This window comes from Oncorhynchus mykiss, chromosome 13 (genome assembly GCF_013265735.2).
Source record: "Oncorhynchus mykiss isolate Arlee chromosome 13, USDA_OmykA_1.1, whole genome shotgun sequence".
Lineage (NCBI taxonomy): Eukaryota > Metazoa > Chordata > Actinopteri > Salmoniformes > Salmonidae > Oncorhynchus > Oncorhynchus mykiss.
The window spans coordinates 48902901-48930614 of NC_048577.1; the positions used below are offsets into that span (position 1 = coordinate 48902901).

At 44.4% G+C, this 27714-nt stretch overlaps 1 protein-coding gene across 2 annotated transcripts in view; it reads right to left on the minus strand.

The window, feature by feature from the left end:
- The window catches only part of LOC110486656 (synaptotagmin III), a 60812-nt gene that overhangs the window by 27230 nt on the left and 5868 nt on the right, over positions 1-27714 (minus strand). For both annotated transcript variants that reach the window (XM_036941376.1, XM_036941377.1), the window contains exon 2: positions 392-689. The gene's annotated coding sequence lies outside the window, so the exon portion shown is untranslated. The remainder of the gene's footprint in view (positions 1-391; positions 690-27714) is intronic.

The window sequence follows — 27714 nt, forward strand, 5'->3', positions numbered from 1 at the left end:
TAATAGCCTACCCTCGATATTTATCTTCTTGGAAATTTGCATGACCAACATGCACTTAACCACCATGTGAAGTTCATGATCTGCCTGTAGACCTTTCCTGCTCTTCCATGTCGTGGTGGGAGGTCATCGTGTGACTCCAAGTTTATTTTCGATATGATGGTTATTATATCAATATTTGTGCATGAAGGCGTTCCCGTTACCATTTCTCAGATAACTAGTTTTACAGACACAAAAAGATCCCAACATGTCGAATGAACAAATTGTCTGTCGGACATTTCCTGTTTCCATCAGCCTTGACTTTTTTTTTACGTCAGGTAATTAATCTGCGTTTAATGGTTGGATGGAAACCTGGTTTATGGTACATTTTTATTTCTGTTTTAAGTCAACATACCTGTATTAGAGTTGTTTGTAAAGCCTAGGAGTCCCTGTCATGTTTGAAATGTTTTCTCCACCAATGACAACACAGCTGAACAGCACTTGGTTATGCTTCCAACAAATTCATAACCTTATACTAGTTTGTGTTCTTCTTCTTCTAATGTCACAGAGATAGGGATAGCTCTAACAGCATTTAGAGCACGGTTCAGCTCTGGGTAATGTAGTTCCAAGCAGATTCAATGGAATGCAGTAGTTTTCCTGGTTTTCCTCCAACCTAGATTCATAGAATGTCTTATAAATGGCTCCAACATCACCTGAAAGACAATGACAACACATTGCTGAATGAGGTCAAGAACAAAATCCACAGAGATTGTGATAGAGATTCTATTACAATGGTTCCACAAGGGTATTACATTGAATTTGTCTCTTGTTGTTTGGATGCTCTCAGTAGTACACAGACTGTAAAATCCCAGGACTGTTAGTGTTTCAGTGCACATACAGACAGACGTTGTGTCCTCTTTGTCCTTTTCTCAGAGAACTCTATTTCCAGAGCTCCTTAACATTCTCCCTTTGTTTTGAACTCATTCTGTCTCCAAAAAGCAGGTCAATGCCCCAACTTTCTCGTTCTCTATAGCTCTCTCCCTTTCTCACAGTCTGTGTGTCTGCAGGGATATATGGTAGAAATATGTCTAAAAATACATAAATGAATGAATGTCTACATTCACAGTAATAGCTGGCATACTGTAATAAGATGAAATAAGAGGTGTCTGCTGCCAGAACGTCCAATGAGACGTCGTATCAGCGAGAGGTAGGCCCACTTGTCCAATGAGAACCCGGTTCGGCCAAAGGAACATCTATTTATCATTTGATGATTCTGGTTCTGTGAAATGTCAGCATCAGTCTTTGTGCAGTGACTGACAACCTACCTAGCAAAGTGTTGCTTATATGTCCATCTATCTCCCTGGCCATCAATCCATCACAGCATTAAGAAGAGACACATTTCAATCAGGACAAGACTCAGGACAGGACATGTTGGTGCCATTTCTCCTTCCTCATCTCTCTCTCACTCTCTCTCAAACACACTCTTTCTCTCTTTCTCTTTCTCTCTCTCTCCCTCTCTCTCTCTCACTCTCAAACACACTCTTTCTCTCTATCTGAAAACTTCTGATAGGCATATTAGGCTAATTCATCTGGAACAGGTTCAGAAAGGAATCTCAGACTCAACTAGGTCCATTTATCTGTCCATCTCAGCTCGCTCCATTGTAAAAAAAAATGAGCCTGAGATTAGCGTATTAAAACGCTACCCCCAACCCAACACCCCAGTCTGTATCCCCGCTCCACTTCCCTCCATCCAGACTGAGATAGTAAATCTTTCTGAGTGTGACTTTAAAACCCAGCATATCTCAATCTGAGGAATGGCTGTCTCTGGTCCTCTCAAATGGCAGCAAGAACATCAGGGGGAGGCAGGAAAAGAGAGGGGAGAGAAAGAGAATGTGTATGGATGTGTCTGTGTAAGAGAATGAGATGGTATGAGAAAGAGAATGTGTATGGATGTGTCTGTGAGAGAGAATCAGATGTTATGAGAAAGAGCATGTGTATGGATGTGTCTGTGAGAGAGAATGAGATGGTATGAGAAAGAGAATGTGTATGGATGTGTCTGTGAGAGAGAATGAGATGGTATGAGAAAGAGAATGTGTATGGATGTGTCTGTGAGAGAGAATGAGATGGTATGAGAAAGAGGGGAGAGAAAGGAGCGATATGGACATTAGATGAAAGGAGGGAGAGGAGGAGATGAAAGGTAAGTAGAAAGGAATGGAATGGAGCAGGAGGCAGTGTTGGTGACATAGCAACAATAGTAATCAAGGTCTGGCTGTGCAATTTACTAGAAGCAAAATATTTAGAGCCTCATTATTTACTGATAAATATGCCTTCAGACACGTAGAGACTCATCTCTTCCTCCATACAACACTCTATACTGAGACGCTCACAGCCACAAAGGAACACAAACCTCCCACAGACATTCCATTGACTGCTGCCCTGTTTTAAATCAATAACCTTAGGCAACCAATACAACAACAGAGACCGGTCAACCAGGAAGGTCACCAATCGCACACAGCGACGGGACAGCAGGGAAGGTATTTGTCTAATCACACTACAGAGACTGGAAAACCAAGGACGTGCTCTGTCCAATCACAATAGACAGACAAGGCAACCAGGAAGGTCACTGTCCAATCAAGCAACAGTGAATAGGTAAGCGGTGTGAGGCCACTGTCCAATCTCAAAATGGTGGCTGCATTGCAAGTACATTCACTGCTCAAACACCCAACATGGACTCGGTAACCAGGAAGGTCACGTTCCAATCACAAAACATTAATCTGGCACCAGTAAGGTCACTGTCCAATCATGTAGCAGAGAGCAGCCAGGCAGGCGCCCACTAAGGTCAGAGACGGATAACCAAGGCTACTGCCCAATCTTATGGGAAGAAACAGATGGTTAATAACGTCACTGTCCAATCAGAGACCCCTTCCAGCTAAACACATTTAACATGTGATGAATGATGTTGACTGAAAGTGCAACTAAGCACTGGTTTTAGGCCAGATGTTTCTTTGGGCCTATAATGGGTGAGGCTTGTATTTGCTTTGGGACAACTGATTCTGGGCATGCTCTCGGAGCCTTCTCTCGCTCTAGAGTGTGATGAATCTCTGAGGTTGTGCCAGTTTGTTAAGAAAAGCCGAAAAGGCAGAAGAGGAGGAGAGGTGTGAACTGTGACTCATTGAAACCCAAAAAGTACGTATTTCACACACAGGGGATCATAGGAGCGTAAATCTCAGCTCATTCACTGGGTTTCCTCTTCAGAGGAAGGCATCACACCTGAGCCTGATACAGTATGTCTCTCATACAGAATACGCTCAACATCACAGCTTTGCATTATGTCAAAATTAGTATAATATCACATTACCTGCTGTGTAGCGACTATTATGCAGAGATTATGGTCATGTCAGCACGTCCTTTGAAATATTGCACATTATTTCACATCAGACGTCAGTCTTTCTTGAGGGACTTCACTTTTCCTTTCACCGCAACAGAAGTGGTGAATTCGACCAAAGGGCGAAGCAGTTTGGATTACTTTCAGAGACAAATCAAACACTTGGATGGGTTTAGAAGATTTCATCGTCTCCTTCTCATTTGCACGGCTGACTTTCACTCTACAGGCTCAGCAACTGTTACCTTTTAACAGAATTCCTTTGCTATTCGAAGTAACGCTCTGTCTGAAAAACGACAGCCTATGTGTTTGAGTGAGAAAATGTAAATGAGCAAAGACAGGTTGGGTGGAAATGTGCACAATGCAAGAATAGACAAAGAGAGGTAATCCATGAGGTACATGGGATGTTTCAGACGCATCTCAATGAAGCTGATGGGATTATTTTCTATTAGCTCCCTCTTCTTTTTGTTATCTTTTACCTGTAGAGTCATCTCAAATCTACCTCTCATTACTTTCAGGAACGTTTTGGTTTCTTTTACCTGTAGAGTCATCTCAAATCTACCTCTCATTACTTTCAGGAACGTTTTGGTTTCTTTTACCTGTAGAGTCATCTCAAATCTACCTCTCATTACTTTCAGGAACGTTTTGGTTTCTTTTACCTGTAGAGTCATCTCAAATCTACCTCTCATTACTTTCAGGAACGTTTTGGTTTCTTTTACCTGTAGAGTCATCTCAAATCTACCTCTCATTACTTTCAGGAACGTTTTGGTTTCTTTTACCTGTAGAGTCATCTCAAATCTACCTCTCATTACTTTCAGGAACGTTTTGGTTTCTTTTACCTGTAGAGTCATCTCAAATCTACCTCTCATTACTTTCAGGAACGTTTTGGTTTCTTTTACCTGTAGAGTCATCTCAAATCTACCTCTCATTACTTTCAGGAACGTTTTGGTTTCTTTTACCTGTAGAGTCATCTCAAATCTACCTCTCATTACTTTCAGGAACGTTTTGGTTTCTTTTACCTGTAGAGTCATCTCAAATCTACCTCTCATTACTTTCAGGAACGTTTTGGTTTCTTTTACCTGTAGAGTCATCTCAAATCTACCTCTCATTACTTTCAGGAACGTTTTGGTTTCTTTTACCTGTAGAGTCATCTCAAATCTACCTCTCATTACTTTCAGGAACGTTTTGGTTTCTTTTACCTGTAGAGTCATCTCAAATCTACCTCTCATTACTTTCAGGAACGTTTTGGTTTCTTTTACCTGTAGAGTCATCTCAAATCTACCTCTCATTACTTTCAGGAACGTTTTGGTTTCTTTTACCTGTAGTCATCTCAAATCTACCTCTCATTACTTTCAGGAACGTTTTGGTTTCTTTTACCTGTAGTCATCTCAAATCTACCTCTCATTACTTTCAGGAACGTTTTGTTTTCTCCTGAGGAAAGATGACTTATTATGATGTTACACATCTAGTAGCTTAAAAAGAACAGGATATTCCACCGTAAGCAGAGTGTTTGATTCATTTCACATAATGCATTTTCATAACAATATGATTGTAAAGTTTTCTATTTCAATACCTCACTTTAAAAGGACAGCTCTGTCCTCTTCTCTTGAGCTCTTTAGGATACTGCCCTTCTCTACTCTACTCCACCATCCTCTCCTCTACTCTACCATCTTCTCCTCTACTCTACCATCTTCTCCTCTACTCTACCATCCTCTACTCTACCATCTTCTCCTCTATTCTACCATCTTCTCCTCTACTCTACCATCTTCTCCTCTACTCTACCATCCTCTACTCTACCATCTTCTCCTCTATTCTACCATCCTCTACTCTACCATCTTCTCCTCTACTCTACCATCTTCTCCTCTACTCTACCATCTTCTCCTCTACTCTACCATCCTCTACTCTACCATCTTCTCCTCTATTCTACCATCCTCTACTCTACCATCTTCTCCTCTACTCTACCATCCTCTACTCTACCATCTTCTCCTCTATTCTACCATCCTCTACTCTACCATCTTCTCCTCTACTCTACCATCTTCTCCTCTACTCTACCATCTTCTCCTCTACTCTACCATCCTCTACTCTACCATCTTCTCCTCTATTCTACCATCCTCTACTCTACCATCTTCTCCTCTACTCTACCATCTTCTCCTCTACTCTACCATCTTCTCCTCTACTCTACCATCTTCTCCTCTACTCTACCATCCTCTACTCTACCATCTTCTCCTCTACTCTACCATCTTCTCCTCTACTCTACCATCTTCTCCTCTACTCTACCATCCTCTACTCTACCATCTTCTCCTCTATTCTACCATCTTCTCCTCTACTCTACCATCTTCTCCTCTACTCTACCATCCTCTACTCTACCATCTTCTCCTCTACTCTACCATCTTCTCCTCTACTCTACCATCTTCTCCTCTACTCTACCATCTTCTCCTCTACTCTACCATCCTCTACTCTACCATCTTCTCCTCTATTCTACCATCTTCTCCTCTACTCTACCATCTTCTCCTCTACTCTACCATCCTCTACTCTACCATCCTCTCCTCTACTCTACCATCTTCTCCTCTACTCTACCATCTTCTCCTCTACTCTACCATCTTCTCCTCTAAGCTACCATCTTCTCCTCTACTCTACCATCCTCTCATCTACTCTACCATCCTGTCCTCTACTCTACTATCCTCTACTCTACCATCCTCTACTCTACCATCCTCTCCTCTACTCTACCATCCTCTACTCTACCATCTTCTCCTCTACTCTACCATCTTCTCCTCTACTCTACCATCTTCTCCTCTACTCTACCATCCTCTCCTCTACTCTACCATCCTCTCCTCTACTCTACCATCTTCTCCTCTACACTACCATCCTCTACTCTACCATCTTCTCCTCTACTCTACCATCTTCTCCTCTACTCTACCATCTTCTCCTCTACTCTACCATCTTCTCCTCTACTCGACCATCCTCTACTCTAATCTACCATCTTCTCCTCTACTCTACCATCTTCTCCTCTACTCTACCATCCTCTACTCTACCATCTTCTCCTCTACTCTACCATCTTCTCCTCTACCATCTTCTCCTCTACTCTACCATCTTCTCATCTACTCTACCATCTTCTCCTCTACTCTACCATCCTCTACTCTACTCTACCATCCTCTACTCTACCATCTTCTCCTGTAATCTACCATCTTCTCCTCTACTCTACCATCCTCTACTCTAACATCCTCTCCTCTACTCTACCATCATTTACTCTACTCTACCATCCTCTACTCTACTCTACTATCTTCTCCTCTACTCTACCATCCTCTCCTCTCCTCTACTCTACCATCCTCTCCTCTACTCTACCATCCGCTCCTCTACTCTACCATCCTCTACTCTACTCTTCCATCTTCTCCTCTACTCTACCATCTTCTCCTCTAATCTACCATCCTCTCCTCTACTCCACCATCTTCACCTCTACTCTACCATCCTGTACTCTACTCTACCATCCTCTCCTCTACTCTACCATCCTCTCCTCTCCTCTACCATCCTCTCCTCTACTCTACCATCCTCTCATCTACTCTACCATCTTCTCCTCTACTCTACCATCCTCTCATCTAATCTACCATCCTTTACTCTACTCTACCATCTTCTCCTCTACTCTACCATCTTCTCCTCTACTCTACCATCCTTTACTCTACTCTACCATCCTCTCCTCTACTCTACCATATACTCCTCTGCTCTACCATCCTTTACTCTACTCTACCATCCTCTCATCTACTCTACCATCCTCTCCTCTACTCTACCATCCTCTCCTCTACTCTACCATCCTCTACTCTACCATCTTCTCCTATACTCTACCATCTTCTCCTCTACTCTACCATCTTCTCCTCTACTCTACAATCTTCTCCTCTACTCTACCATCCTCTCCTCTCCTCTACCATCCTCTCCTCTACTCTACCATCCTCTCATCTACTCTACCATCTTCTCCTCTACTCTACCATCCTCTCATCTAATCTACCATCCTTTACTCTACTCTACCATCTTCTCCTCTACTCTACCATCTTCTCCTCTACTCTACCATCCTTTACTCTACTCTACCATCCTCTCCTCTACTCTACCATATTCTCCTCTGCTCTACCATCCTTTACTCTACTCTACCATCCTCTCATCTACTCTACCATCCTCTCCTCTACTCTACCATCCTCTCCTCTACTCTACCATCCTCTACTCTACCATCTTCTCCTCTACTCTACCATCTTCTCCTCTACTCTACCATCTTCTCCTCTACTCTACCATCTTCTCCTCTACTCTACCATCCTCTACTCTACCATCTTCTCCTCTATTCTACCATCTTCTCCTCTACTCTACCATCTTCTCCTCTACTCTACCATCCTCTACTCTACCATCCTCTCCTCTACTCTACCATCTTCTCCTCTACTCTACCATCTTCTCCTCTACTCTACCATCTTCTCCTCTAAGCTACCATCTTCTCCTCTACTCTACCATCCTCTCATCTACTCTACCATCCTGTCCTCTACTCTACTATCCTCTACTCTACCATCCTCTACTCTACCATCCTCTCCTCTACTCTACCATCCTCTACTCTACCATCTTCTCCTCTACTCTACCATCTTCTCCTCTACTCTACCATCTTCTCCTCTACTCTACCATCCTCTCCTCTACTCTACCATCCTCTCCTCTACTCTACCATCTTCTCCTCTACACTACCATCCTCTACTCTACCATCTTCTCCTCTACTCTACCATCTTCTCCTCTACTCTACCATCTACTCCTCTACTCTACCATCTTCTCCTCTACTCTACCATCCTCTACTCTAATCTACCATCTTCTCCTCTACTCTACCATCTTCTCCTCTACTCTACCATCCTCTACTCTACCATCTTCTCCTCTACTCTACCATCTTCTCCTCTACCATCTTCTCCTCTACTCTACCATCTTCTCATCTACTCTACCATCTTCTCCTCTACTCTACCATCCTCTACTCTACTCTACCATCCTCTACTCTAACATCCTCTCCTCTACTCTACCATCATTTACTCTACTCTACCATCCTCTACTCTACTCTACTATCTTCTCCTCTACTCTACCATCCTCTCCTCTCCTCTACTCTACCATCCTCTCCTCTACTCTACCATCCGCTCCTCTACTCTACCATCCTCTACTCTACTCTTCCATCTTCTCCTCTACTCTACCATCTTCTCCTCTAATCTACCATCCTCTCCTCTACTCCACCATCTTCACCTCTACTCTACCATCCTGTACTCTACTCTACCATCCTCTCCTCTACTCTACCATCCTCTCCTCTCCTCTACCATCCTCTCCTCTACTCTACCATCCTCTCATCTACTCTACCATCTTCTCCTCTACTCTACCATCCTCTCATCTAATCTACCATCCTTTACTCTACTCTACCATCTTCTCCTCTACTCTACCATCTTCTCCTCTACTCTACCATCCTTTACTCTACTCTACCATCCTCTCCTCTACTCTACCATATTCTCCTCTGCTCTACCATCCTTTACTCTACTCTACCATCCTCTCATCTACTCTACCATCCTCTCCTCTACTCTACCATCCTCTCCTCTACTCTACCATCCTCTACTCTACCATCTTCTCCTATACTCTGCCATCTTCTCCTCTACTCTACCATCTTCTCCTCTACTCTACAATCTTCTCCTCTACTCTACCATCCTCTCCTCTACTCTACCATCCTCTACTCTACTCTACCATCTTCTCCTCTACTCTACCATCTTCTCCTCTACTCTACCATCCTCTACTCTACCATCTTCCCCTCTACTCTACCATCTTCTCTTCTACTCTACCATCTTCTCCTCTACCATCTTCTCCTCTACTCTACCATCTTCTCCTCTACTCTACCATCTTCTCCTCTACTCTACCATCCTCTACTCTACCATCTTCTCCTCTACTCTACCATCCTCTACTCTACCATCTTCTCCTCTAATCTACCATCTTCTCCTCTACTCTAACATCCTCTCCTCTACTCTACCATCGTTTACTCTACTCTACCATCCTCTACTCTACTCTACTATCTTCTCCTCTACTCTACCATCTTCTCCTCTACTCTACCATCCTCTACTCTACAATCTTCTCCTCTACTCTACCATCCTCTACTCTACCATCTTCTCCTCTGCTCTACCATCCTCTCCTCTAATCTACCATCCTTTACTCTACTCTACCATCTTCTCCTCTACTCTACCATCTTCTCCTCTACTCTACCATCCTTTACTCTACTCTACCATCCTCTCCTCTACTCTAACATCTTCTCCTCTGCTCTACCATCCTTTACTCTACTCTACCATCCTCTCATCTACTCTACCATCTTCTCCTCTACTCTACCATCCTTTACTCTACTCTACCATCCTCTCCTCTACTCTACCATCTTCTCCTCTGCTCTACCATCCTTTACTCTACTCTACCATCCTCTCTTCTACTCTACCATCTTCTCTTCTACCATCTTCTCCTCTACTCTACCATCTTCTCCTCTACTCTACCATCTTCTCCTCTACCATCTTCTCCTCTACTCTACCATCCTCTAATCTACCATCTTCTCCTCTAATCTACCATCTTCTCCTCTACTCTAACATCCTCTCCTCTACTCTACCATCATTTACTCTACTCTACCATCCTCTACTCTACTCTACTATCTTCTCCTCTACTCTACCATCTTCTCCTCTACTCTACCATCCTCTACTCTACCATCTTCTCCTCTACTCTACCATCCTCTACTCTACCATCTTCTCCTCTGCTCTACCATCCTCTCCTATAATCTACCATCCTTTACTCTACTCTACCATCTTCTCCTCTACTCTACCATCCTTTACTCTACTCTACCATCCTCTCCTCTACTCTACCATCTTCTCCTCTGCTCTACCATCCTTTACTCTACTCTACCATCCTCTCATCTACTCTAACATCTTCTCCTCTACTCTACCATCCTCTCCTCTACTCTACCATCCTCTACTCTACCATCTTCTCCTCTACTCTACCATCTTCTCCTCTACTCTACCATCCTCTACTCTACTCTACCATCCTCTACTCTACCATCTTCTCCTCTACTCTACCATCTTCTCCTCTACTCTACCATCCTCTACTCTACCATCTTCTCCTCTACTCTACCATCTTCTCTTCTACTCTACCATCTTCTCCTCTACCATCTTCTCCTCTACTCTACCATCTTCTCCTCTACTCTACCATCTTCTCCTCTACTCTACCATCCTCTACTCTACCATCTTCTCCTCTACTCTACCATCCTCTACTCTACCATCTTCTCCTCTAATCTACCATCTTCTCCTCTACTCTAACATCCTCTCCTCTACTCTACCATCATTTACTCTACTCTACCATCCTCTACTCTACTCTACTATCTTCTCCTCTACTCTACCATCTTCTCCTCTACTCTACCATCATCTACTCTACCATCTTCTCCTCTACTCTACCATCCTCTACTCTACAATCTTCTCCTCTACTCTACCATCCTCTACTCTAACATCATCTCCTCTACTCTACCATCCTTTACTCTACTCTACCATCCTCTAATCTACTCTACCATCTTCTCCTCTACTCTACCATCTTCTCCTCTACTCTACCATCCTCTCCTCTACTCTACAATCCTCTCCTCTACTCTACTCTACCATACTCTACTCTACCATCCTCTACTCTACTCTACCATCCTCTACTCTACTCTACCATCTTCTCCTCTACTCTACCATCCTCTCCTCTACTCTACAATCCTCTCCTCTACTCTACTCTACCATACTCTACTCTACCATCCTCTACTCTACTCTACAATCCTCTCCTCTACTCTACTCTACCATACTCTACTCTACCATCTTCTCCTCTACTCTACCATCCTCTCCTCTACTCTACCATCCTCTCCTCTACTCTACAATCCTCTCCTCTACTCTACTCTACCATACTCTACTCTACCATCTTCTCCTCAACTCTACCATCCTCTCCCCTACTCTACCATCCTCTACTCTACAATCTTCTCCTCTACTCTACCATCCTCTACTCTAACATCCTCTCCTCTACTCTACCATCCTTTACTCTACCATCTTCTCCTCTACTCTACCATCTTCTCCTCTACTCTACCATCTTCTCCTCTACTCTACCATCCTCTACTCTACCATCTTCTCCTCTACTCTACCATCTTCTCCTCTACCATCTTCTCCTCTACTCTACCATCTTCTCATCTACTCTACCATCTTCTCCTCTACTCTACCATCCTCTACTCTACTCTACCATCCTCTACTCTACCATCTTCTCCTCTACTCTACCATCTTCTCCTCTACTCTACCATCCTCTACTCTACTCTACCATCCTCTACTCTACCATCTTCTCCTCTACTCTACCATCTTCTCCTCTACTCTACCATCCTCTACTCTACCATCTTCTCCTCTACTCTACCATCTTCTCTTCTACTCTACCATCTTCTCCTCTACCATCTTCTCCTCTACTCTACCATCTTCTCCTCTACTCTACCATCTTCTCCTCTACTCTACCATCCTCTACTCTACCATCTTCTCCTCTACTCTACCATCCTCTACTCTACCATCTTCTCCTCTAATCTACCATCTTCTCCTCTACTCTAACATCCTCTCCTCTACTCTACCATCATTTACTCTACTCTACCATCCTCTACTCTACTCTACTATCTTCTCCTCTACTCTACCATCTTCTCCTCTACTCTACCATCATCTACTCTACCATCTTCTCCTCTACTCTACCATCCTCTACTCTACAATCTTCTCCTCTACTCTACCATCCTCTACTCTAACATCATCTCCTCTACTCTACCATCCTTTACTCTACTCTACCATCCTCTAATCTACTCTACCATCTTCTCCTCTACTCTACCATCTTCTCCTCTACTCTACCATCCTCTCCTCTACTCTACAATCCTCTCCTCTACTCTACTCTACCATACTCTACTCTACCATCCTCTACTCTACTCTACCATCCTCTACTCTACTCTACCATCTTCTCCTCTACTCTACCATCCTCTCCTCTACTCTACAATCCTCTCCTCTACTCTACTCTACCATACTCTACTCTACCATCCTCTACTCTACTCTACAATCCTCTCCTCTACTCTACTCTACCATACTCTACTCTACCATCTTCTCCTCTACTCTACCATCCTCTCCTCTACTCTACCATCCTCTCCTCTACTCTACAATCCTCTCCTCTACTCTACTCTACCATACTCTACTCTACCATCTTCTCCTCAACTCTACCATCCTCTCCCCTACTCTACCATCCTCTACTCTACAATCTTCTCCTCTACTCTACCATCCTCTACTCTAACATCCTCTCCTCTACTCTACCATCCTTTACTCTACTCTACCATCCTCTAATCTACTCTACCATCTTCTCCTCTACTCTACCATCTTCTCCTCTACTCTACCATCCTCTCCTCTACTCTACAATCCTCTCCTCAACTCTACTCTACCATACTCTACTCTACCATCCTCTACTCTACTCTACCTTCCTCTCATCTACTCTACCATCTTCTCCTCTACTCTACCATCCTCTCCTCTACTCTACCATCCTTTACTCTACTCTACCATCTTCTCCTCTACTCTACCATCTTATCCTCTACTCTACCATCCTTTACTTTACTCTACCATCCTCTCATCTACTCTACCATCTTCTCCTCTACTCTACCATCCTGTACTCTACCATCTTCTCCTCTGCTCTACCATCCTTTACTCTACTCTAGCATCCTCTCCTCTACTCTACCATCTTCTCCGCTACTCTACCATCCTCTACTCTACTCTACCATCCTCTCCTCTACTCTACCATCCTTTACTCTACTCTACCATCCTCTACTCTACCATCTTCTCCTCTACTCTACCATCTTCTCCTCTACTCTAACATCCTCTCCTCTAATCTACCATACTCTCCTCTCCTCTACTGTACCATCCTCTCCTCTACTCTACCATCCTCTCCTCTACTCTACCATCCTCTCCTCTACTCTACCATCCTCTACTCTACTCTACCATCCTCTCCTCTCCTCTACTCTACCATCTTCTCCTCTAATCTACCATCCTCTCCTCTACTCCACCATCTTCTCCTCTACTCTACCATCCTCTCCTCTAATCTACCATCCTTTACTCTACTCTACCATCTTCTCCTCTACTCTACCATCTTCTCCTCTACTCTACCATCCTTTACTCTACTCTACCATCCTCTCCTCTACTCTACCATCTTCTCCTCTGCTCTACCATCCTTTACTCTACTCTACCATCCTCTCATCTACTCTACCATCTTCTCCTCTACTCTACCATCCTCTACTCTACCATCCTCTACTCTACTCTACCATCCTCTACTCTACCATCTTCTCCTCTACTCTACCATCTTCTCCTCTACTCTACCATCCTCTACTCTACTCTACCATTCCTCTACTCTACTCTACCATTCTCTACTCTACCATCCTTTACTCTACTCTACCATCCTCTCATCTACTCTACCATCTTCTCCTCTACTCTACCATCCTCTACTCTACTCTACCATCCTCTACTCTACTCTACCATCTTCTCCTCTACTCTACCATCTTCTCCTCTACTCTACCATTCTCTCCTCTACTCTACCATCCTCTACTCTACTCTACCATCCTCTACTCTACTCTACCATCTTCTCCTCTACTCTACCATCTTCTCCTCTACTCTACCATCCTCTACTCTACCATCTTCTCCTCTACTCTACCATCTTCTCTTCTACTCTACCATCTTCTCCTCTACCATCTTCTCCTCTACTCTACCATCTTCTCCTCTACTCTACCATCCTCTACTCTACCATCTTCTCCTCTACTCTACCATCCTCTACTCTACCATCTTCTCCTCTAATCTACCATCTTCTCCTCTACTCTACCATCCTCTACTCTACCATCCTCTCCTCTACTCTACCATCATTTACTCTACTCTACCATCCTCTACTCTACTCCACTATCTTCTCCTCTACTCTACCATCTTCTCCTCTACTCTACCATCCTCTCCTCTACTCTACAATCCTCTCCTCTCCTCTACTCTACCATACTCTACTCTACCATCTTCTCCTCTACTCTACCATCCTCTCCTCTACTCTACAATCCTCTCCTCTACTCTACTCTACCATACTCTACTCTACCATCCTCTACTCTACTCTACCATCCTCTACTCTACTCTACCATCTTCTCCTCTACTCTACCATCCTCTCCTCTACTCTACAATCCTCTCTACTCTACTCTACCATACTCTACTCTACCATCCTCTACTCTACTCTACAATCCTCTCATCTACTCTACTCTACCATACTCTACTCTACCATCTTCTCCTCTACTCTACCATCCTCTCCTCTACTCTACCATCCTCTCCTCTACTCTACAATCCTCTCCTCTACTCTACTCTACCATACTCTACTCTACCATCTTCTCCTCAACTCTACCATCCTCTCCCCTACTCTACAATCCTCTCCTCTACTCTACTCTACCATACTCTACTCTACCATCCTCTCCTCTACTCTACCATCCTCTACTCTACTCTACCATCCTCTACTCTACTCCACTATCTTCTCCTCTACTCTACCATCTTCTCCTCTACTCTACCATCCTCTCCTCTACTCTACAATCCTCTCCTTTACTCTACTCTACCATCTTCTCCTCTACTCTACCATCTTATCCTCTACTCTACCATCCTTTACTTTACTCTACCATCCTCTCATCTACTCTACCATCTTCTCCTCTACTCTACCATCCTGTACTCTACCATCTTCTCCTCTGCTCTACCATCCTTTACTCTACTCTAGCATCCTCTCCTCTACTCTACCATCTTCTCCTCTACTCTACCATCTTCTCCTCTACTCTACCATCCTTTACTCTACTCTACCATCCTCTCCTCTACTCTAACATCTTCTCCTCTGCTCTACCATCCTTTACTCTACTCTACCATCCTCTCATCTACTCTACCATCTTCTCCTCTACTCTACCATCCTTTACTCTACTCTACCATCCTCTCCTCTACTCTACCATCTTCTCCTCTGCTCTACCATCCTTTACTCTACTCTACCATCCTCTCTTCTACTCTACCATCTTCTCTTCTACCATCTTCTCCTCTACTCTACCATCTTCTCCTCTACTCTACCATCTTCTCCTCTACCATCTTCTCCTCTACTCTACCATCCTCTAATCTACCATCTTCTCCTCTAATCTACCATCTTCTCCTCTACTCTAACATCCTCTCCTCTACTCTACAATCATTTACTCTACTCTACCATCCTCTACTCTACTCTACTATCTTCTCCTCTACTCTACCATCTTCTCCTCTACTCTACCATCCTCTACTCTACCATCTTCTCCTCTACTCTACCATCCTCTACTCTACCATCTTCTCCTCTGCTCTATCATCCTCTCCTATAATCTACCATCCTTTACTCTACTCTACCATCTTCTCCTCTACTCTACCATCTTCTCCTCTACTCTACCATCCTTTACTCTACTCTACCATCCTCTCCTCTACTCTACCATCTTCTCCTCTGCTCTACCATCCTTTACTCTACTCTACCATCCTCTCATCTACTCTACCATCTTCTCCTCTACTCTACCATCCTCTCCTCTACTCTACCATCCTCTACTCTACCATCTTCTCCTCTACTCTACCATCTTCTCCTCTACTCTACCATCCTCTACTCTACTCTACCATCCTCTACTCTACCATCTTCTCCTCTACTCTACCATCTTCTCCTCTACTCTACCATCCTCTACTCTACCATCTTCTCCTCTACTCTACCATCTTCTCTTCTACTCTACCATCTTCTCCTCTACCATCTTCTCCTCTACTCTACCATCTTCTCCTCTACTCTACCATCTTCTCCTCTACTCTACCATCCTCTACTCTACCATCTTCTCCTCTACTCTACCATCCTCTACTCTACCATCTTCTCCTCTAATCTACCATCTTCTCCTCTACTCTAACATCCTCTCCTCTACTCTACCATCATTTACTCTACTCTACCATCCTCTACTCTACTCTACTATCTTCTCCTCTACTCTACCATCTTCTCCTCTACTCTACCATCATCTACTCTACCATCTTCTCCTCTACTCTACCATCCTCTACTCTACAATCTTCTCCTCTACTCTACCATCCTCTACTCTAACATCATCTCCTCTACTCTACCATCCTTTACTCTACTCTACCATCCTCTAATCTACTCTACCATCTTCTCCTCTACTCTACCATCTTCTCCTCTACTCTACCATCCTCTCCTCTACTCTACAATCCTCTCCTCTACTCTACTCTACCATACTCTACTCTACCATCCTCTACTCTACTCTACCATCCTCTACTCTACTCTACCATCTTCTCCTCTACTCTACCATCCTCTCCTCTACTCTACAATCCTCTCCTCTACTCTACTCTACCATACTCTACTCTACCATCCTCTACTCTACTCTACAATCCTCTCCTCTACTCTACTCTACCATACTCTACTCTACCATCTTCTCCTCTACTCTACCATCCTCTCCTCTACTCTACCATCCTCTCCTCTACTCTACAATCCTCTCCTCTACTCTACTCTACCATACTCTACTCTACCATCTTCTCCTCAACTCTACCATCCTCTCCCCTACTCTACCATCCTCTACTCTACAATCTTCTCCTCTACTCTACCATCCTCTACTCTAACATCCTCTCCTCTACTCTACCATCCTTTACTCTACTCTACCATCCTCTAATCTACTCTACCATCTTCTCCTCTACTCTACCATCTTCTCCTCTACTCTACCATCCTCTCCTCTACTCTACAATCCTCTCCTCTACTCTACTCTACCATACTCTACTCTACCATCCTCTACTCTACTCTACCTTCCTCTCATCTACTCTACCATCTTCTCCTCTACTCTACCATCCTCTCCTCTACTCTACCATCCTTTACTCTACTCTACCATCTTCTCCTCTACTCTACCATCTTATCCTCTACTCTACCATCCTTTACTTTACTCTACCATCCTCTCATCTAATCTACCATCTTCTCCTCTACTCTACCATCCTGTACTCTACCATCTTCTCCTCTGCTCTACCATCCTTTACTCTACTCTAGCATCCTCTCCTCTACTCTACCATCTTCTCCGCTACTCTACCATCCTCTACTCTACTCTACCATCCTCTCCTCTACTCTACCATCCTTTACTCTACTCTACCATCCTCTACTCTACCATCTTCTCCTCTACTCTACCATCTTCTCCTCTACTCTAACATCCTCTCCTCTAATCTACCATACTCTCCTCTCCTCTACTGTACCATCCTCTCCTCTACTCTACCATCCTCTCCTCTACTCTACCATCCTCTCCTCTACTCTACCATCCTCTACTCTACTCTACCATCCTCTCCTCTCCTCTACTCTACCATCTTCTCCTCTAATCTACCATCCTCTCCTCTACTCCACCATCTTCTCCTCTACTCTACCATCCTCTCCTCTAATCTACCATCCTTTACTCTACTCTACCATCTTCTCCTCTACTCTACCATCTTCTCCTCTACTCTACCATCCTTTACTCTACTCTACCATCCTCTCCTCTACTCTACCATCTTCTCCTCTGCTCTACCATCCTTTACTCTACTCTACCATCCTCTCATCTACTCTACCATCTTCTCCTCTACTCTACCATCCTCTACTCTACCATCCTCTACTCTACTCTACCATCCTCTACTCTACCATCTTCTCCTCTACTCTACCATCTTCTCCTCTACTCTACCATCCTCTACTCTACTCTACCATCCTCTACTCTACTCTACCATTCTCTACTCTACCATCCTTTACTCTACTCTACCATCCTCTCATCTACTCTACCATCTTCTCCTCTACTCTACCATCCTCTACTCTACTCTACCATCCTCTACTCTACTCTACCATCTTCTCCTCTACTCTACCATCTTCTCCTCTACTCTACCATTCTCTCCTCTACTCTACCATCCTCTACTCTACTCTACCATCCTCTACTCTACTCTACCATCTTCTCCTCTACTCTACCATCTTCTCCTCTACTCTACCATCCTCTACTCTACCATCTTCTCCTCTACTCTACCATCTTCTCTTCTACTCTACCATCTTCTCCTCTACCATCTTCTCCTCTACTCTACCATCTTCTCCTCTACTCTACCATCCTCTACTCTACCATCTTCTCCTCTACTCTACCATCCTCTACTCTACCATCTTCTCCTCTAATCTACCATCTTCTCCTCTACTCTACCATCCTCTACTCTACCATCCTCTCCTCTACTCTACCATCATTTACTCTACTCTACCATCCTCTACTCTACTCCACTATCTTCTCCTCTACTCTACCATCTTCTCCTCTACTCTACCATCCTCTCCTCTACTCTACAATCCTCTCCTCTCCTCTACTCTACCATACTCTACTCTACCATCTTCTCCTCTACTCTACCATCCTCTCCTCTACTCTACAATCCTCTCCTCTACTCTACTCTACCATACTCTACTCTACCATCCTCTACTCTACTCTACCATCCTCTACTCTACTCTACCATCTTCTCCTCTACTCTACCATCCTCTCCTCTACTCTACAATCCTCTCCTCTACTCTACTCTACCATACTCTACTCTACCATCCTCTACTCTACTCTACAATCCTCTCCTCTACTCTACTCTACCATACTCTACTCTACCATCTTCTCCTCTACTCTACCATCCTCTCCTCTACTCTACCATCCTCTCCTCTACTCTACAATCCTCTCCTCTACTCTACTCTACCATACTCTACTCTACCATCTTCTCCTCAACTCTACCATCCTCTCCCCTACTCTACAATCCTCTCCTCTACTCTACTCTACCATACTCTACTCTACCATCCTCTCCTCTACTCTACCATCCTCTACTCTACTCTACCATCCTCTACTCTACTCCACTATCTTCTCCTCTACTCTACCATCTTCTCCTCTACTCTACCATCCTCTCCTCTACTCTACAATCCTCTCCTTTACTCTACTCTACCATCTTCTCCTCTACTCTACCATCTTATCCTCTACTCTACCATCCTTTACTTTACTCTACCATCCTCTCATCTACTCTACCATCTTCTCCTCTACTCTACCATCCTGTACTCTACCATCTTCTCCTCTGCTCTACCATCCTTTACTCTACTCTAGCATCCTCTCCTCTACTCTACCATCTTCTCCGCTACTCTACCATCCTCTACTCTACTCTACCATCCTCTCCTCTACTCTACCATCCTTTACTCTACTCTACCATCCTCTACTCTACCATCTTCTCCTCTACTCTACCATCTTCTCCTCTACTCTAACATCCTCTCCTCTAATCTACCATACTCTCCTCTCCTCTACTGTACCATCCTCTCCGCTACTCTACCATCCTCTCCTCTACTCTACCATCCTCTCCTCTACTCTACCATCCTCTACTCTACTCTACCATCCTCTCCTCTCCTCTACTCTACCATCTTCTCCTCTAATCTACCATCCTCTCCTCTACTCCACCATCTTCTCCTCTACTCTACCATCCTCTCCTCTAATCTACCATCCTTTACTCTACTCTACCATCTTCTCCTCTACTCTACCATCTTCTCCTCTACTCTACCATCCTTTACTCTACTCTACCATCCTCTCCTCTACTCTACCATCTTCTCCTCTGCTCTACCATCCTTTACTCTACTCTACCATCCTCTCATCTACTCTACCATCTTCTCCTCTACTCTACCATCCTCTACTCTACCATCCTCTACTCTACTCTACCATCCTCTACTCTACCATCTTCTCCTCTACTCTACCATCTTCTCCTCTACTCTACCATCCTCTACTCTACTCTACCATCCTCTACTCTACTCTACCATTCTCTACTCTACCATCCTTTACTCTACTCTACCATCCTCTCATCTACTCTACCATCTTCTCCTCTACTCTACCATCCTCTACTCTACTCTACCATCCTCTACTCTACTCTACCATCTTCTCCTCTACTCTACCATCTTCTCCTCTACTCTACCATTCTCTCCTCTACTCTACCATCCTCTACTCTACTCTACCATCCTCTACTCTACTCTACCATCTTCTCCTCTACTCTACCATCTTCTCCTCTACTCTACCATCCTCTACTCTACCATCTTCTCCTCTACTCTACCATCTTCTCTTCTACTCTACCATCTTCTCCTCTACCATCTTCTCCTCTACTCTACCATCTTCTCCTCTACTCTACCATCCTCTACTCTACCATCTTCTCCTCTACTCTACCATCCTCTACTCTACCATCTTCTCCTCTAATCTACCATCTTCTCCTCTACTCTACCATCCTCTACTCTACCATCCTCTCCTTTACTCTACCATCATTTACTCTACTCTACCATCCTCTACTCTACTCCACTATCTTCTCCTCTACTCTACCATCTTCTCCTCTACTCTACCATCCTCTCCTCTACTCTACAATCCTCTCCTCTCCTCTACTCTACCATACTCTACTCTACCATCCTCTCCTCTACTCTACCATCCTCTCCTCTACTCTACAATCCTCTCCTCTACTCTACTCTACCATACTCTACTCTACCATCCTCTACTCTACTCTACCATCCTCTACTCTACTCTACCATCTTCTCCTCTACTCTACCATCCTCTCCTCTACTCTACAATCCTCTCCTCTACTCTACTCTACCATACTCTACTCTACCATCCTCTACTCTGCTCTACAATCCTCTCCTCTACTCTACTCTACCATACTCTACTCTACCATCTTCTCCTCTACTCTACCATCCTCTACTCTACTCTACCATCCTCTCCTCTACTCTACAATCCTCTCCTCTACTCTACTCTACCATACTCTACTCTACCATCTTCTCCTCAACTCTACCATCCTCTCCCCTACTCTACAATCCTCTCCTCTACTCTACTCTACCATACTCTACTCTACCATCCTCTCCTCTACTCTACCATCCTCTACTCTACTCTACCATCCTCTACTCTACTCCACTATCTTCTCCTCTACTCTACCATCTTCTCCTCTACTCTACCATCCTCTCCTCTACTCTACAATCCTCTCCTCTACTCTACTCTACCATACTCTACTCTACCATCTTCTCCTCTACTCTACCATCCTCTCCTCTACTCTACAATCCTCTCCTCTACTCTACCATACTCTACTCTACCATCCTCTACTCTACTCTACCATCCTCTACTCTACTCTACCATACTCTACTCTACCATCCTCTACTCTACTCTACCATCCTCTCCTCTACTCTACCATCCGCTCCTCTACTCTACCATCCTCTACTCTACTCTTCCATCTTCTCCTCTACTCTACCATCTTCTCCTCTAATCTACCATCCTCTCCTCTACTCTACCATCCTCTACTCTACTCTTCCATCTTCTCCTCTACTCTACCATCTTCTCCTCTAATCTACCATCCTCTCCTCTCCTCTACTCTACCATCCTCTCCTCTACTCTACCATCCGCTCCTCTACTCTACCATCCTCTCCTCTACTCTACCATCCTCTCCTCTACTCTACCATCCTCTACTCTACTCTTCCATCTTCTCCTCTACTCTACCATCCTCTCCTCTACTCTACCATCTTCTCCTCTACTCTACTCTTCCATCTTCTCCTCTACTCTACCATCCTCTACTCTACTCTACCATCCTCTACTCTACTCCACTATCTTCTCCTCTACTCTACCATCTTCTCCTCTACTCTACCATCCTCTCCTCTACTCTACAATCCTCTCCTCTACTCTACTCTACCATACTCTACTCTACCATCCTCTACTCTACTCTACCATCCTCTACTCTACTCTACCATACTCTACTCTACCATCCTCTACTCTACTCTACCATCCTCTCCTCTACTCTACCATCCGCTCCTCTACTCTACCATCCTCTACTCTACTCTTCCATCTTCTCCTCTACTCTACCATCTTCTCCTCTAATCTACCATCCTCTCCTCTACTCTACCATCCTCTACTCTACTCTTCCATCTTCTCCTCTACTCTACCATCTTCTCCTCTAATCTACCATCCTCTCCTCTCCTCTACTCTACCATCCTCTCCTCTACTCTACCATCCGCTCCTCTACTCTACCATCCTCTCCTCTACTCTACCATCCTCTCCTCTACTCTAACATCCTCTACTCTACTCTTCCATCTTCTCCTCTACTCTACCATCCTCTCCTCTACTCTACCATCTTCTCCTCTACTCTACTCTTCCATCTTCTCCTCTACTCTACCATCCTCTCCTCTACTCTACCATCTTCTCCTCTAATCTACCATCCTCTCCTCTCCTCTACTCTACCATCCTCTCCTCTACTCTACCATCTTCTCCTCTACTCTACCATCTTATCCTCTACTCTACCATCCTTTACTCTACTCTACCATCCTCTCATCTACTCTACCATCTTCTCCTCTACTCTACCATCCTGTACTCTACCATATTCTCCTCTGCTCTACCATCCTTTACTCTACTCTAGCATCCTCTCCTCTACTCTACCATCTTCTCCTCTACTCTACCATCCTCTACTCTACTCTACCATCCTCTCCTCTACTCTACCATCCTTTACTCTGTTCTACCATCCTCTCCTCTACTCTACCATCTTCTCCTCTACTCTACCATCTTCTCCTCTACTCTACCATCCTTTACTCTACTCTGCCATCCTCTCCTCTACTCTACCATCTTCTCCTCTACTCTACCATCCTCTACTCTACCATCCTCTACTCTACTCTACCATCCTCTCCTCTAATCTACCATACTCTCCTCTCCTCTACTGTACCATCCTCTCCTCTACTCTACCATCCTCTCCTCTCCTCTACCATCCTCTCCTCTACTCTACCATCCTCTACTCTACTCTACCATCCTCTCCTCTACTCTACTCTACCATCTTCTCCTCTAATCTACCATCCTCTCCTCTACTCCACCATCTTCTCCTCTACTCTACCATCCTCTCCTCTAATCTACAATCCTTTACTCTACTCTACCATCTTCTCCTCTACTCTACCATCCTTTACTCTACTCTACCATCCTCTCCTCTACTCTACCATCTTCTCCTCTGCTCTACCATCCTTTACTCTACTCTACCATCCTCTCATCTACTCTACCATCTTCTCCTCTACTCTACCATCCTCTACTCTACTCTACCATCTTCTCCTCTACTCTACCATCTTCTCCTCTACTCTACCATCCTCTACTCTACTCTACCATCCTCTACTCTACTCTACCATCCTCTACTCTACCATCCTTTACTCTACTCTACCATCCTCTCATCTACTCTACCATCTTCTCCTCTACTCTACCATCCTCTACTCTACCATCCTCTACTCTACTCTACCATCCTCTACTCTACTCTACCATCTTCTCCTCTACTCTACCATCTTCTCCTCTACTCTACAATTCTCTCCTCTACTCTACCATCCTCTACTCTACTCTACCATCCTCTACTCTACCATCCTCTACTCTACTCTACCATCCTCTCCTCTACTCTACCATCCGCTCCTCTACTCTACCATCCTCTACTCTACTCTTCCATCTTCTCCTCTACTCTACCATCTTCTCCTCTAATCTACCATCCTCTCCTCTACTCTACCATCCTCTACTCTACTCTTCCATCTTCTCCTCTACTCTACCATCTTCTCCTCTAATCTACCATCCTCTCCTCTCCTCTACTCTACCATCCTCTACTCTACTCTACCATCCTCTACTCTACTCTACCATCTTCTCCTCTACTCTACCATCTTCTCCTCTACTCTACAATTCTCTCCTCTACTCTACCATCCTCTACTCTACTCTACCATCCTCTACTCTACCATCCTCTACTCTACTCTACCATCCTCTCCTCTACTCTACCATCCGCTCCTCTACTCTACCATCCTCTACTCTACTCTTCCATCTTCTCCTCTACTCTACCATCTTCTCCTCTAATCTACCATCCTCTCCTCTACTCTACCATCCTCTACTCTACTCTTCCATCTTCTCCTCTACTCTACCATCTTCTCCTCTAATCTACCATCCTCTCCTCTCCTCTACTCTACCATCCTCTCCTCTACTCTACCATCCGCTCCTCTACTCTACCATCCTCTCCTCTACTCTACCATCCTCTCCTCTACTCTACCATCCTCTACTCTACTCTTCCATCTTCTCCTCTACTCTACCATCCTCTCCTCTACTCTACCATCTTCTCCTCTACTCTACTCTTCCATCTTCTCCTCTACTCTACCATCCTCTACTCTACTCTACCATCCTCTACTCTACTCCACTATCTTCTCCTCTACTCTACCATCTTCTCCTCTACTCTACCATCCTCTCCTCTTCTCTACAATCCTCTCCTCTACTCTACTCTACCATACTCTACTCTACCATCCTCTACTCTACTCTACCATCCTCTACTCTACTCTACCATACTCTACTCTACCATCCTCTACTCTACTCTACCATCCTCTCCTCTACTCTACCATCCGCTCCTCTACTCTACCATCCTCTACTCTACTCTTCCATCTTCTCCTCTACTCTACCATCTTCTCCTCTAATCTACCATCCTCTCCTCTACTCTACCATCCTCTACTCTACTCTTCCATCTTCTCCTCTACTCTACCATCTTCTCCTCTAATCTACCATCCTCTCCTCTCCTCTACTCTACCATCCTCTCCTCTACTCTACCATCCGCTCCTCTACTCTACCATCCTCTCCTCTACTCTACCATCCTCTCCTCTACTCTAACATCCTCTACTCTACTCTTCCATCTTCTCCTCTACTCTACCATCCTCTCCTCTACTCTACCATCTTCTCCTCTACTCTACTCTTCCATCTTCTCCTCTACTCTACCATCCTCTCCTCTACTCTACCATCTTCTCCTCTAATCTACCATCCTCTCCTCTCCTCTACTCTACCATCCTCTCCTCTACTCTACCATCTTCTCCTCTACTCTACCATCTTATCCTCTACTCTACCATCCTTTACTCTACTCTACCATCCTCTCATCTACTCTACCATCTTCTCCTCTACTCTACCATCCTGTACTCTACCATCTTCTCCTCTGCTCTACCATCCTTTACTCTACTCTAGCATCCTCTCCTCTACTCTACCATCTTCTCCTCTACTCTACCATCCTCTACTCTACTCTACCATCCTCTCCTCTACTCTACCATCCTTTACTCTACTCTACCATCCTCTCCTCTACTCTACCATCTTCTCCTCTACTCTACCATCTTCTCCTCTACTCTACCATCCTTTACTCTACTCTGCCATCCTCTCCTCTACTCTACCATCTTCTCCTCTACTCTACCATCCTCTACTCTACCATCCTCTACTCTACTCTACCATCCTCTCCTCTAATCTACCATACTCTCCTCTCCTCTACTGTACCATCCTCTCCTCTACTCTACCATCCTCTCCTCTACTCTACCATCCTCTCCTCTACTCTACCATCCTCTCCTCTACTCTACTCTACCATCTTCTCCTCTAATCTACCATCCTCTCCTCTACTCCACCATCTTCTCCTCTACTCTACCATCCTCTCCTCTAATCTACAATCCTTTACTCTACTCTACCATCTTCTCCTCTACTCTACCATCCTTTACTCTACTCTACCATCCTCTCCTCTACTCTACCATCTTCTCCTCTGCTCTACCATCCTTTACTCTACTCTACCATCCTCTCATCTACTCTACCATCTTCTCCTCTACTCTACCATCCTCTACTCTACTCTACCATCTTCTCCTCTACTCTACCATCTTCTCCTCTACTCTACCATCCTCTACTCTACTCTACCATCCTCTACTCTACTCTACCATCCTCTACTCTACCATCCTTTACTCTACTCTACCATCCTCTCATCTACTCTACCATCTTCTCCTCTACTCTACCATCCTCTACTCTACCATCCTCTACTCTACTCTACCATCCTCTACTCTACTCTACCATCTTCTCCTCTACTCTACCATCTTCTCCTCTACTCTACAATTCTCTCCTCTACTCTACCATCCTCTACTCTACTCTACCATCCTCTACTCTACTCTACCATCTTCTCCTCTACTCTACCATCTTCTCCTCTACTCTACCATCCTCTACTCTACCATCTTCTCCTCTACTCTACCATCTTCTCTTCTACTCTACCATCTTCTCCTCTACCATCTTCTCCTCTACTCTACCATATTCTCCTCTACTCTACCATCCTCTACTCTACCATCTTCTCCTCTACTCTACCATCCTCTACTCTACCATCTTCTCCTCTAATCTACCATCTTCTCCTCTACTCTACCATCCTCTACTCTAACATCCTCTCCTCTACTCTACCATCATTTACTCTACTCTACCATCCTCTACTCTACTCCACTATATTCTCCTCTACTCTACCATCTTCTCCTCTACTCTACCATCCTCTCCTCTACTCTACAATCCTCTCCTCTACTCTACTCTACCATACTCTACTCTACCATCTTCTCCTCTACTCTACCATCCTCTCCTCTACTCTACAATCCTCTCCTCTACTCTACTCTACCATACTCTACTCTACCATCCTCTACTCTACTCTACCATCCTCTACTCTACTCTACCATCCTCTCCTCTACTCTACCATCCTCTACTCTACTCTACCATCCTCTACTCTACTCCACTATCTTCTCCTCTACTCTACCATCTTCTCCTCTACTCTACCATCCTCTCCTCTACTCTACAATCCTCTCCTCTACTCTACTCTACCATACTCTACTCTACCATCCTCTACTCTACTCTACCATCCTCTACTCTACTCTACCATCCTCTCCTCTACTCTACCATCCTCTACTCTACTCTACCACCCTCTACTCTACTCCACTATCTTCTCCTCTACTCTACCATCTTCTCCTCTACTCTACCATCCTCTCCTCTAATCTACCATCCTTTACTCTACTCTACCATCTTCTCCTCTACTCTACCATCTTCTCCTCTACTCTACCATCCTTTACTCTACTCTACCATCCTCTCCTCTACTCTACCATCTTCTCCTCTGCTCTACCATCCTTTACTCTACTCTACCATCCTCTCATCTACTCTACCATCTTCTCCTCTACTCTACCATCCTCTACTCTACTCTACCATCTTCTCCTCTACTCTACCATCTTCTCCTCTACTCTACCATCCTTTACTCTACTCTACCATCCTCTCCTCTACTCTACCATCTTCTCCTCTGCTCTACCATCCTTTACTCTACTCTACCATCCTCTCATCTACTCTACCATCTTCTCCTCTACTCTACCATCCTCTACTCTACTCTACCATCTTCTCCTCTACTCTACCATCTTCTCCTCTACTCTACCAGCCTCTACTCTACTCTACCATCCTCTACTCTACTCTACCATCCTCTACTCTACCATCCTTTACT